Source organism: Mirounga angustirostris, unplaced genomic scaffold, assembly GCF_029215605.1.
Source record: "Mirounga angustirostris isolate CCGP_5_RB_7025 unplaced genomic scaffold, mMirAng1.0.hap1 SCAF_5, whole genome shotgun sequence".
NCBI classification, from domain to species: Eukaryota; Metazoa; Chordata; class Mammalia; order Carnivora; family Phocidae; genus Mirounga; species Mirounga angustirostris.
In genome coordinates, this window is record NW_026991713.1 from 85,806,052 (window position 1) to 85,818,874 (window position 12,823).

Below are 12,823 nucleotides of genomic sequence, written 5' to 3' on the forward strand. Positions count from 1 at the left end.
AAATCTCACCTTCCTTGCATCTACCTTCACCTCAAGTAATAAAGCAATCCAACAACCTGCCCAAGCTTCTGACATCTCATCCTAAGTTTATCTGAGCCCAAATTTTAAGTAATAAAAACCATGCACTAATGAGAACTCATTGCAGAATGATCTGTGTTTATCTATGTAGGGTAAAGTGTGAGCTGATTAGCCTGCAGCCCAGTATGAAATATTGGGGCTTCCTAAACTCTGCATTTCCAAAGCTTAGAGTTCCTCAGCTGGAACACGACCCCACTGCATACACAATATCCACATAGGCTGCTCCACATCACCCCTGTGGGACTTGGGAGGGCAAGAATTGTGTGAACATGAAGCTCACATTGTTTGTTGTGCCATGATTAATAAAGTCCTTTGTCTTTGACCCAGGAATCTCCTGTACTTTTCCAGCATCTATGAAACTGTGGCAAACTAACTTGTTAGCTGGCAAATAGGTCAAAATCTCAGGTCCTTTGCATTCCTTGTGATACATGTTGCTTTCCCATTTGTCATGTCTTCCAGAAAAAGGAAGAGAGTTAAACAAAAGCTGGAATACTGTCAGTTTTAGAAATTACAAACCCTTTGGATAGAATGCAAAAGCAAATAGTCATGAAAAAAAGTGGTATATAGTTTATATTGGGGTGCACTGGCCCAGATTCCCCCAGTGCAGCACCAACACAGTCATTTTCCAAGTTGCCAGGACTCTTGCCTCTATCACTTTCTAGGAATTGCCCTCGGCAGAAGGAATCTGCCTCACCCAAAGTTGCCCCCTCCCCAGGGGTAGCCTGCATTCAATGATAGGGTACCAAGGCTTGAGCCTTTGCCTCAATTCAAAACAAAATCAAATGGTCACTCTAAATCCATGGCTACCCACTGGATTACCAAGGCCACCATTAAAACTCTCTCATACAAAACATAAGAAGAACTTACACAATTCAACACCAAAAAAAACAAATAATCCAATTAAAAAATGGGCAGAAGACATGAACAGACATTTCTCCGAAGAAGACATACAGATGGCCAACAGACACATGAAAAGATGCTCAAGATCACTCATCACCAGGGAAATGCAAATCAAAACCACAATGAGCTATCACCTCACACCTGTCAGAATGGCTAAAATCAAAACTTCAAACAAGTGTTGGTGAGGCTGTGGAGAAAAGGAAGTCTCATGCACAGTTGATGGGAATGCAAACTGGTGCCGCCACTGTGGAAAACAGTATGAAGATTCCTCAAGAACTTAAAATTAGAACTACCCTACAATCCAGGAATCACACTACAGGGTATTTACCAAAAGAATATGAAAACACTAATTCAAAAGGATATATGCACCCCTATGTTTATTACAACATTATTCACAATAACCAAACTATGGAAGCAGCCCAAGTCTCCATCGATAGATGAATGGATAAGGAAGATGTGGTATATACACACACAATGGAATATTATTCAGCCATACAAAAGAAAGAAATCTTGCCATTTGCAACAACATGGATGGATGAAGAGAGTATTATTTTAAGCTAAGTAAGACAGAGAAAGACAAATACCATATGATTTCACTCATATGTGGAATTTAAGAAACAAAACAAAGGGGAGAAAAAGAGACAAACCAAAACAGATTCTTAACTGTAGAGAACAAATTGATGGTTACCAGAGGGGAGGTGGGTGGGGGGATGGGTGAAAAGGTGAAGGGGATTAAGGAGTACACTTATCTCAATGAGCGCTGAGTAATATATGGAACTGTTGAATCACTCTATTGTATATCTGAAACTAATATAACACTGTATGTTAACTATACTGGAAGTAAAATTTAATAACGAATAAACGAACGAACGAACGAAAGGAAAGAAGAAAGAAAGAAAGAGAGAAAGAAAAGTAGGAAAGAAGGAAAGCAAAGAAAAAGAAAAGAAAGAAAAGAAGGAAGGAAGGAAGAAAAAGGAAAAGAAAAGAAGGAAGGGAGAAAGGGAGGGAGGAAAGAAAGATGGAAAGAAGGAAGGGAGAGAAAGAGGGAGGGAGGGGGAGAGAGGGTGGGTGGGAGGGAGAAAGAAAGAAAGAAAACTAGATAATAAACCTCTGCTTTCACATTTTAAAAAATATATATTAAAAAAAGTAATATAAAAAATTTTTTAAAAACTATCATAGTTGAACTCCTCTCTCTGCCCTATCCTACTTCTTCACTTCCCTACAGGCAAATACGAGAAAATCATCCAACAATCCCCCTGCATGGAAATCTCAAGAGTCTCAGAGTTTGTGCTCAGGAACCTGACCTCAGCCGGGGAAAGTCTTTGCTTCTGTATATCCACAGGATTCTCACCAGCACTTCGCAATGGAGCCTAGACCTGAGTCCTCTGCTATTTAAAACTTCCTCACTGCACTCCTGCATATGCTCAAATTTCAGTCTAATCCATTAATGGTCATTCACCATTAGGAATTTTTTATTTAAGTCACTAACAGGCATATAAACAGTTACTTGATATCAGTCTCTTGAAAGACTTCCTGGAGGGAGATGGAACATCACAGGATTTCAACTCAAGGCAAATTAAGTAAAGATTTGCATGAGTTTAAATTTCCTGTGTGCTTTTTCTAAAATGATGGTCTGCTTCTAAGAGAACAGACTAAAAGCTATCGGGGTACTAGCATCAGCAAAAAAGGAGAGAAGGAAAGAATTGAGCGATTCTGACCAACACAGCCAGAATAAGCAGCCAATATAGTTAGGCCTTCCTTTCATTTTTGTTTTCTCTTATACTGAAGGATATCTTTTTTTTAAATAGAAACAGAGTTCCTTTGCCTGAAAGATTTGAATGCTGGGACTCTGGCCACTTCAGCTAAAATCGTTAATTACCTGGATATTTTTTTTTCTAATTCCAAAATGCTACATATCAGACCCAAAAGGCGTTTTGAAAGGAGTATACAAAACAGTTGTTTGTCAATGTTCATTTCCTGAAGGATTTTGCTTTAATACAACAGGAACTGGGTTTCTACCTTTCTACTAACAGCTAACAGAGCTGGAAAATCAAAAGGCACTAGGGTAGTTATTTTCCCTAAAAAAACAAAAGTAAAAGCACCAACTCTTCAGCCTCTGAGCAAAAAAAAAAAAAAAAAAAAAAAACAAACCTGCTTACTATCAGAAACAAAAGTTCACCCAAAGGTAAATCAGAGTCAACTGCCAGTCTTTTCAGGCAGAAGAAAGAACAAATGCATCAGTCACTGGCCTCGTTACAACACAGTGTTTATAAAACATTCAATGCAGCGTTTTCTTGCCAATTAAAAGTGAGTGTAGGATTTACCTTTCAGTTTTAATATCTTCGCCTGACTTTTATACTAGTAACATGAGCCAAAGGGATTAAGGAAACTATTGAATACATATTTTGGCAAAACTATCTTCACTGGAAATTACCTTCAGGGTAAAAGGAAACAATACTAGAGCCCTGAAAGTAAGGACAGACTGAATTTCCTTTAGATATAATTGGTACAACTTGAAATTTATTGGTATTTCTAATGTAAAAGCCTGATTATCTGGCCATCCCAGAGATTCTGTGAGCTACCTAATACCCTTTAATAAAGCCCTTTCTGTTATAACTAGCAAGAGAGGATTCAAACTAAGAACCGTAAGCCACAGAGCAACTGGTGCCAAGGAGTTTGCAGTCCACAGAGCCAGAGCCTCAAAAAAAAAAAAAAAAAAACCAAGAGTCTTCGGTTTTCTTCCTGGGTTGGGTTTGAAGGCAGTGAAGATATCACGACTTTTAAAGAACTGGCTGTTCACTTTACATAGGGCCGAAGTGGCACGTATGTGATCACCTGCAGTAACCTGGAACGCAGCACCTATCGCTGGCAACACGGCACTCTCCCTGCTTCCTCACTGAAGAGCTTAAAGAAAGAAAATGCCAAACTCAATATTTAAATTTCTTGGCTTCGGGCATAATTACCAAATAGAGTTTCTATGACTACCGTAAAAAAGAGTCTCCTATATCTTGCAGTTGGTTGGCGGAAATCGCTTGGAAGTCAGACACAGAGTGTGAACTTAAGTTGCACAATTGCAAGGTCGGTTGATTTCGCAGCCCTTCTCTGAAGTACTAGTTAGGGAATGGAATGAGAAAGAATAAGGCCCTAAGAGCTAGAATGGAGTCCACTGGTATCTCCAAATCTTCAAAAACACTAATCCTCCAGGGGCATCTGGGTGGCTCAGTCGGTTAAGCTTCTGACTTCGGCTCAGGTCATGATCTCAGGGTCCACTCAATGGGGAGCCTGCTTCTCCCTCCCTCTGCCCCTCTCCCCACTGGTATTCTCTCTCAAAAAGTAAATAAAATCTTAAAAAACAAAAACAGAAAAACACACACACACTAATCCTCCCTTGCCAGATGAAGTAGCTCTCTCTTCCCGTAAGTCCGTTCCTGACTTAATACAGAAGGCTTGATTGTAAATGACTCACCTAACATAGTTCCTTCACAAGGAGTGCCAATTTTCCCCATGTCCCGTTCTTTACAGGACTTCTATAACTAAAAGTAGAGATACATTCCACCACACCCTTTAAGGTAAATTACAAAGTCAAACCATGAATCTACAACAAGAAAAATTACAAGTGGTTAACTTCTATTACCAGAAATCTGGAGAATAAATATGAAAATGAATTGAGGATGTTAGAGGGAAAAGAACATAACTTTAGATTTACTAAGGTTATGAATATGGAAATAAATGCCAAGAATTCAGGACCCAATGTACTAGTTCTACATAACCCCAGTTGCTTCCAACTGTTTTCTTGGTTGCTTAGCTCAAATGTGGACTTGAGGGTGGCCTATGCTAAAGGAGGCTGAGATACCAGATTATATAATGTAGTAGAAAAAAAAAATACAAAGAGCCAGAGAGACAGAAATAATAAACTAAAATTATTATATACATTTATTTATCTATCCCAAATTATGTTTCCCAAGAAGGCCCAAGGTCTTTACCACAGCACTGAGAAATATTTAAATGTTGAGGTCTTTGAAAAGCACTTTAATGGTTGAACCCTGTGAATCAAGATAAGTAGGAAAGCCACCTTTGGAACAGGTCCCATTATTTCAATAAAGATTAGAGGATCCCAGAGTGGAAGAGGCCAACAGAGTCACCTAATCACAAGAGACAGGACTGGCTCCTGGCTCACTAACCATTATAAGCAGTAACGTAGAGCAGACAAGAATTTAATTTGCTTAATAGAGTTTACTCCAAAAACTATTGTATTAATGAAAGGTCCTCAATGTCTGTATAAGTCTGATTAAAATGTGTATATTAGTGCATCCAAAGTCAAAATACCAACAGGGTGAAAATAGCTATGGGATTAGAACACCAAAATCACTGTGAAGGAGTCAATTGTCCAGAACATGAGACACAGCAAAAGTGACCATTTCCCCAAGGAAGGGCAATGCCAAGCTGACTTGCTATGTCTATTGACCCAAAACTGGATTAGGGCCATGTCAAGCATTTTTTTTTAATTATCATTATTATAGATTATCTCTAGAATGATTCTGAGGCAGAAGTTGAGTAAAGAATCTCAGAAAGACCTCCAAATATATCTAAATCTTCTTTAAGAAACTGTGGTGCCACTCCTTGAGTCAGAAATTGTTACTCCAGAAGGACCTTGTTGATTTCAAAATTATACTCATAAATTGTCAGAAAAGTAACAAAAAAGAGACTACTTGATGCCAAAACCCATGGGCCACAGGTAAAGCTATACTCAAAGCCAAAATATACCATTAAATATCTCAATATGTGTTAATATTAAAAATGAAACAAGTACTAAATGTAAGACATTAAAAATATAACATCAAAAAATACCAAACTAAAGGAAATCATCATTAGCATCTAAAATTTACATTTTGATCAGAATGCAGTAAGAAATAAGAAACGTATAAAACTTTCTCTGCAAGAAGTTTTTTCTGCTAACATTCCTTAAAAATGCATAAACCCCTGGAGAGCCTAATTAATGGAAAAAGAGAAAAAAAAAACAAGAATATACAACCTTAAAAAAGATGATAACCACAGATATTTTTTTTATTTTTGATTGTGATAAAACCACAGATTTTTTAAGTGATTTAAAAATCATAAAAGAATATATATGCAAATCTATGGAAATTGTTTCAGACACATTTCAAGGGTCACCTCAGATTCTCAAGACTGCACCCGTCTCCTGGAGCCCTCAGCCCACAGCTGCCACCACCACTGATCTTTTCGTTCTCTCCTGAGGTGACAGCCAGGCCCTGGGAAACATGGTGTCCCTCACCCCTTCCCATCACGACAGAAGCCACAGGGCTTCGAAACATTGGCATTCCACGATAGTGGTATCCAGTTTCCACAGCAAAGAGGCCAGGTGACGTAGGCTGGCAGGGCAGGGAGTAACCTCCCAACGGGGCCAACACTGACCAATGAGAGAAAGGAGATGGGAGGGAGCTGGCAGATAAATCCACCTCCCTTCCTCTCTCCTGCAGACTATTCCAAAACATTTTCCATACAACCTGTTTGGAGATGCCCTTCACCCTTCAGGAAGCACTGGGCATCATGGTCATGCACCAACTTGCATTTGCTTCCCATCCTTCCCAGGCTCCCTTTTCCCTCTCTTTCCCAAGCCTGTCCCAGGATAGCACCTCCCAATAAAACAGCACTACAGCCTTGCCTCAGCCTGTGTGTTCTAGGCATCCCAAGCTAAGACAGTGATAAATATGAAAATTTAGAGAAACACTGATTTTCAACCAAAAGAAAAATTATAATACATTTGACCAAGTAGTAGATAGAAAGCTTGAAGAGATTAATAATCACAAAAAAATATTGAACAGCAAAGTAAAGGTCCCATTTCTAGAAACAGAGCTTGATGATATAACAGCTGAATCATACCTAACTTTTAAGGTACAAATAATTCCTAATTTATCTATTCTCAACCAAAGAATTCCTTTTATTTATTTTATGGGTTATCATGTTCTTAACATAATATAATAAATATAATTTGGGAAAAGAAAACCATAGGCAAATTTCATTTATAAATAAAGATGCAAACATTTTTAAATGATATCAACTAAATTCTGGCAGTGCATTAAAAGAACAATTCATCATAACCAATTTTCAAATTATTAGCAGGTCAGATCAATGTCAACATGTATGAGGGAATTCAATAACTTTCTCAAATGTAACACAAGACTCTCCAAGATCTCTCCCTCCCTGTCTCTCTCACACGCACACAGAAGCACACTGTGACCATATGAATAAAACATACTAAAGATACATCTGGTTTCCTCCCAGAATCCTTTCCAGCTTTCCTTGTGCTCTCATTCCTCATTCCAACAGGAGTAGCATTGCCATTTGAGGAAAGACCATTCCTCTCTGGGTAAACCTGACTCAGGCACTGTAGGATGTTTATCATTTCTGACCCTGCATATTAAATTTCATAGCACTCCCAAATCACTGACAACCGAAAGCCCCTACATGTTTCCAGTGTCTGTGAGGATAACCCATCCCCCATTAAGAAACCCTGGGAGGAACTCCAGAGAGATACCCCTGCACCTGTATCCAGCAACTACTGGGAACTCTCTCTTCCTCAGACCTATCACCAGCTTCTTATTTGCCCCTCCATTCTAATCTGCCTTTTTCAGAAACTGAAGAGGACACCATCATTTTAATTCTGTTGGCCTTTCCTATCTGAGTATGCTAGAATCAAGGCCCAGCAAATACAGATCACCAGAAAATGCAGTAATATGCACCTCCATACAAAGTGCACAAGCGAGCAGCAAAATCCACGCTGTATTCTTTCGTGCGGTTTTGTGGATCTATACGGGGTCCGAAACAACAGAATTTCCACAGAATCAAAAAGAGCAATCTACCATGACTCATTAGGTCAAAATATTCGCCACTCACTGGAGCTTTTTTTTCTCCTCTGATGATAAGTAGAACAAATGCTCATGGTCCAGGCTCTAGAGACAAATGGATATAAGTCCAAATTCCACTCTACTCTTTCCTCTACATGCCCTTGGGCAACGTATTAACCCCTCTGGCCTGAGTTTTCTTCATCTATAAAATGAAGGAAATAGTACTTACCTCATAGGGTTGTTATGGTAATGAAATGAGATGTAAGATGCCCTGCACAGCAGCTACTAGGTACTAGGTGTTCAGTAAGTGTGAGCTGTTTTATTACCTCATTTAAACACCAAGCTAGCATATACTTCCACAAGCAGGCTTCCAAATTCATTTTTAATTTGAGCCAGTTAATGCATTTTCAATGTTCCTTCTGCGTATTTTAAGGAGCTTCAGTTAGACTTCAATGTGATAAGAAACAGTTTACTCTTCAAAGAGAGTTATGGTTAAATAACTACCTCTCCTCCAAAAGCTCTGAGTAGTGACAGCAGAAAAAGGTTCACCACAATAGATTCAATGCCCATCACACTGTAGACGCTGAACAGCTACTTATTAAATGTGGAATGAATGAAAAAAGCTCACAATCATCTAGTGCCTTAGAACGGCACTCCACTTAGTATTCTAAATGGATGACTTCTAACAGTCACTACTACCCTGAAAGTAGGCACGGTCAGCAACTGATTAGGGGTACCATGGCAGCAGGGACACATCCTAAAAGCAGAGGTTGGTGAGAAAAATGAAAACCAGAAACAGCTACAGAACACACTAACATCCATGTAAACTAACAATACATATGTCAGTTGTCAAAACTCATCGAATAGCATCCTTAAAAGTCAATCATTCCTCTGTAAATTTTAACTAAACAAAGTAAACAAATATATCATTAACCTTAATTTCTAGACGCATTTCAAAGTAAACTGTAGATATCAGTGCCCTTCTAAAGCTTCGATATACATGTTATTAATTAGATTTAAGTATGGATAGAGGGATGGAAAATGAATGAATACATGATAAAGTAAATATAGCAAAATGTAAAATCTAGATGGTGTTCACTGCACAATTCTTCAAACTTTTCTGTAATCTGATTTTTTTCACAATAAAATGTTTGGACAAATGTATGCAAAACCATGGCTATTTTCTAAGTATACAGAGAGAAACAGGATATATACTGAACATGTTGAAAAACTGCCTGGTGCACAGTAAGCAATTTATACATACTGTTATAAGAGTGGGTGAGAGGAAGAAAATGCAAATGAAATGTGGAGATAAAAGAATAAATAAATGAGGGGCACCTGGGTGGCTCAGCCGAATAAGCATCCAACTCTTAATTTCGGCTCAGGTCATGATCTCATGGGTTGCAAGATGGAGCCCCAAATTGGGACTCCGTGCTCAGTGGGGAGTCTGCTTGAAGATTCTCTCCCTCTGCCCCTCCCCCACTCTCTCTCTCAAATAAATCCTTTAAAAATAAATAAATAAATAAATGAATGAATGAAAAATAGGAAAGAAAAGTCAAAGTATATATGGCTAGTTCCCATCTTCTACAAATAACTGAGTTCCAACAATATTAAAAGCTTCAACTGAAATATATATGAATTTCTTAAGAAGGACACCCCATCTCAAAGAGGGCAATTATCTAAAGAAAACTGTCCCCACCTCCATCTCTTCTTCCCTTGCCCTTTTTCTCTCTCCCATCTGTTCAGATCATTAAAACTTCATTAATGTACTCTTTCAAATAATTAGCATTTTTACCTAGAATTGGAAAAAAAAAAAAAACTTTTCAAAACATGGTTAATATTTCTTGCCAAAATATGGTTAATACTTTGTATGTTTATGCAAGGTTTTTGATGACTCTTCAATAGTTTCTTACCCGCGTCTTCTAATTGGCTTTGACTCCAATTTGTCTTTCACTGACTTTTCCATGATCCTTAGCCATGCCGCTGGCCTTAATCCTTTGTAGGAAAGCAGTGTCTAACTCCTCATGTGAAAATATCTCAATCTAAAATGGAACCGAGGATAGAAAAGGAGAATCTCGAACATGTGTCCTCAGGAAAACAAACTTAACGACTGAGACTACTTTCCCATAAATGCCTAATTTACAGCCAACTAAAACTTATCACTCAACCAAAGAAAAGCCACCAAGAACCTCTCCCCATCCTCAAGCCAATGGACTTGCTGCTTGGACTCTTGCTAAACTCCCCCTTCTCCGCACTCCTGGCCCATACACATGGCCTGCCCCAAACCCTCAGGACTCACCTCTAGCATGCTACAGGTTGTGCCCTGAATTGCAATTCCTTTGCTATTCCCAAATATCACCTTCTTGCCTCAGTTTACCTATTTAGTTGACACCCACTTTAGGAGCATTTGTCCTCATCATTTTTCACTTCAGGAACGACAAGAAAAGACACATACCCAGGTGTATGGCAGATAGTGAGGCAGCCTGTCATAGTGAGGACATCAACAGGGTTGGCTCAGAGTTCCGACGCCATTTTCACTGAATAGGTGATGTTAGGCAGGTCACTTAGTCTGAACTTTGTTTTTATCAAAAAACTGGAATAATAATGACTATTTCACAGAGCTGTAATAAGAATGAATAAGACAATGAGGCTATAAATATCCTACGCATATGGTTAGAAATTACCCCTGGGCTTGCTTTCATTCTCCAAAAAATGTTAATTTTCTCCATCTTTTGCTGGAGACTTTCTTTCATGTATATATGGAAGTCATTAAAACAGTTCCTGAGAGAAAGTTTTAGAACCTCACAATCATGAGCATATAGTCTCATGCATAGGGATTCTGTCTCTACACTGCATGTTAAAGTACCTCATAATTGTTTAGTATTATATCTTTAATCTTCTCAAGTTACTTCATTGTATCAATTCTCTCTTTAGAATAAAGCATGTCCAAAAACTCTAATTCTTAACATGTGCTCTTGGAAATCAGCATTTGAGTAGGACCAGAGAAAATGAGTTACAGAACACCTGACAAGATTTCATACATTCTTGATCAATATAGTCTGCTATTAACATTTTTTGTTGTTGTTCTTTAGAACAGCAATTTCCAGTGGCATTGCACATAATCCAGGGAGTAAACGAAACAACTCATTCATGGGACAAAGAAAAGAAGAAAATATAAGAAAGTCTATATTTTGCCTCATTCTTTGGAATTTCAATTTTTATGTATAGCACTAATCTATTAATAGAGTATGTATTAATCAAAAAAGTTTAGAGGGGCACCTGGGTGGCTCAGTTAGTTGAGCATGATTCTTGGTTTCAGCTTAGTCATGATCTCAAGGTCATGGGATTGAGACCCACATCAGACTCCGCCTTCAGCTCCGAGCAGTCTGCTGGAGATTCTTTGCCCCTCCCTCTCCCTCTGCCCTTCCCCTGGCCACTCACACTCTCTCTAAAATAAATAAATAAATAAAATCTTAAAAAAAAAAAGTTTAGAAACTACCGTTTTGAACTTACAATGTATTAGGAAGTCCTAAGTCCTTTTTGCTCCCTGATTTATAAAATGAAATTATAATAACAACAATCTACAGGGTCAAAAGAATTTCAAAATATAGAAAATAACCATTCCATTCATTCAGCAGTGTTTTTTGGGACTGAAGTCATGATTTTCTTGACAAATAACAGCGGCCAGTAATTTCTATCAAGTTCTTCCTAAGAATAGTAAAGACAAATCAGATTTTCTAACCCACAAGTCAGAGAGATGCTTGTGAAACTCTGGACTGTAACACTTTTGGGGTTCTTTGTAGGGAGAACACTCCTCTTAGAGATAAGCAGAATCACTTGACTAAAAGCTTTAAGGTCACTAAGAAACAGAGTTGCACCTTCAGCCCCCATCTTCTCATTCCCAAATCTATTGTTTCAATTTATACTACAGATGCATCTTTCTGGGTATCTGAAAACCCCATTATAGCACGGGGGCAATGTGGCAGAGTTAATGTGGTTTGGGGAACAAGGGTGAGACTAGAAAGGCCAGAAGCTAGAGTTGTTTGTTTAAGATTTTATTTACTTATTTATTTATTTGAGAAAGAAAGAGCACGAGTGGGCTGAGGGCAGAGGGAGAAGTGGACTCCCCACTCAGCAGGGAGCCCAATGCGGGTCTTAGTCCCAGGACTCTGGGATCATGACCTGAGCCAAAGGCAGATGCTTAACCGACTGAGCCACCCAGGCACTTTTTTTTTTCTTTTTTAAGATTTTATTTATGAGAGAGACAGAGAGTAAGCAAGAAAGAGAGCGAGCAAGCACGAGCGGGGGAAGAGTAGAGGGAGAGGGAGAGGGAGAAGCAGACTCCCCGCTGAGCAGGGAGCATAATGTGGGGCTCGATCCCAGGACTCAGGGATCATGACCTGAGCCCAAGGCAGACGCTTAACCAACTAAGCCACCCAAGCGCCCCAAATTTAGACATTGTTTAACACAAAAGCAACAGAACCTGCAGCTTCACTAGCCACCAGTTGCAAAACAGTGAATATCTATTCAAATTTGGCTTAAGATTAATCCAAGCAAAGAATTTAAGAAAGATGCTAAGGAAAAGGGGAGAGCCTTTAACCATATGTAGCTATGGAAGGCAAATCATTGCATGCCCTGAAATCGGAAGGAAAATAGAGATGAAAAATGTTTAGTTTGGCATTCTTAGAGAACTGTGTACACAAGTCAAAAGGAAAATAAATCTTCCTGTTCCAAAATCATCATCTACTGGAAAGAAAATCAGAGTCTGTTGCTTCTTTCTAGACAGGCTCTGTCACTAAGTGTTCTTTGTAGGAAGTTATTGTAACCAAAGAACTACTGAAGGAATACTAAGAGCTAATACCTTCCTCAGAATCACTGTATAATACGCAGGTGGAATTTTTATTTTAATAGCTATGCAGAGAGTATTTGATCCTTTTAAATTTTTCCCTAGCCATTTTTGCAGCTCCTAGTTTGCACCT

At 38.7% G+C, this 12,823-nt stretch overlaps 1 long non-coding RNA gene across 1 annotated transcript in view; it reads right to left on the reverse strand.

Moving 5' to 3' along the window:
• Positions 1-9,330: 9,330 nt before the first annotated feature.
• The window catches only part of LOC129045797 (uncharacterized), a 40,744-nt gene continuing 37,251 nt past the window's right edge, over positions 9,331-12,823 (reverse strand). The window contains exons 3-4 of the long non-coding RNA XR_010411599.1: positions 10,300-10,465; positions 9,331-9,886 (exon numbers count right to left, since the gene is read on the reverse strand). This is a non-coding gene — a long non-coding RNA (uncharacterized LOC129045797). The remainder of the gene's footprint in view (positions 9,887-10,299; positions 10,466-12,823) is intronic.